Source organism: Cebus imitator, unplaced genomic scaffold (assembly GCF_001604975.1).
Source record: "Cebus imitator isolate Cc_AM_T3 unplaced genomic scaffold, Cebus_imitator-1.0 Scaffold1013, whole genome shotgun sequence".
Taxonomy (NCBI): domain Eukaryota; kingdom Metazoa; phylum Chordata; class Mammalia; order Primates; family Cebidae; genus Cebus; species Cebus imitator.
In genome coordinates this window covers 68129-69170 of record NW_016108328.1, presented here as the reverse complement: position 1 = coordinate 69170, position 1042 = coordinate 68129, and the positions used below count along the sequence as shown (strand labels likewise).

General features: G+C 35.0%; 1 pseudogene; it reads left to right on the top strand.

Annotated features, from left to right (window-relative positions):
* The window catches only part of LOC108298609, a 73226-nt pseudogene that overhangs the window by 22250 nt on the left and 49934 nt on the right, over nucleotides 1-1042 (top strand).

Here is a 1042-nt window from a genome sequence, read left to right as displayed (position 1 = left end):
TTACTAGGATATTCTCTGTTCTACTTGCCCTGTAATACAATTCAGGGAAAAGAACTTTGAACTGAAATAAAGAGACCAGGGTTGTCGTCTCAATATTTCTACCAACCAGATGTGAGATTTTAGAGATTTTAGGTGAGTCATTGCTTCCCTGGACCTCATTTATCTCATCCTTAGGAAAAGGGACTACTATAGTTGGTTTTCAAGGTTTTCTTTCAAAGGTTAAAATATAAAAGACTAATACTAGGTAGCACTTAATAAGCATTTATTAACTGTCAGGCCCTGTGCTGAGTGCTCTGTGGGGATTGTTCCATATAACCATCATAACCACTCTGGTAGTAATGTAGTAGTGTAATTTTCCCTTCCTTTTTTACAAGGAGAAACCTTACCTTTAGAGTAACTATGGCACTTAATCATTGTTGACAGTTAGCAATGTTGAACACTGACACTTATCCAAGTGCTATTCAGGAAGGAACAAAGAGAAGAGAAATGTCTAAGGACCCCAACAATGTGTTATAATATAAGAACATCTCTCTTCTTTGGATAATTGGATATTCCAGACCATTTTCTGGGAATTATTAGGGATTGCATTACAGACGGGTATCCAGTAACTATCATGTTTCCTGATCATAATTCTCTCAGAGCCCCATCACCCCAGAATTATTGGGGATATTAAACTAGTTCTGAGTCTTAGATTCTTATTTCAAAAATGCTCCAAGTACTGTTTTATTAGACCTGAGAGAGCTATAAAGGTCAGTTAAAATTGATTGTTCTTAACAGGTGTATTACTGATGCCATCAAATATATCAGTTATGCCAGGAGGATCTGAAAATTAGAAATTGAAATTTTCATATCTCAATCAGATGAAAGTCATTTTATTGTAGGCAATTGCTACTGTAAGTTTACCTTATCAGAATTAGTATCCTGTTTAATATTCTTGTTTAGTTTACCCCCCCTTTGGCAAGTGCATTTCCAAAGGATCTGGTATCTTTATAACTAAAATATTAAAGAACTTAATAGAAGAGGCAAATTAGAGTGCAATCAT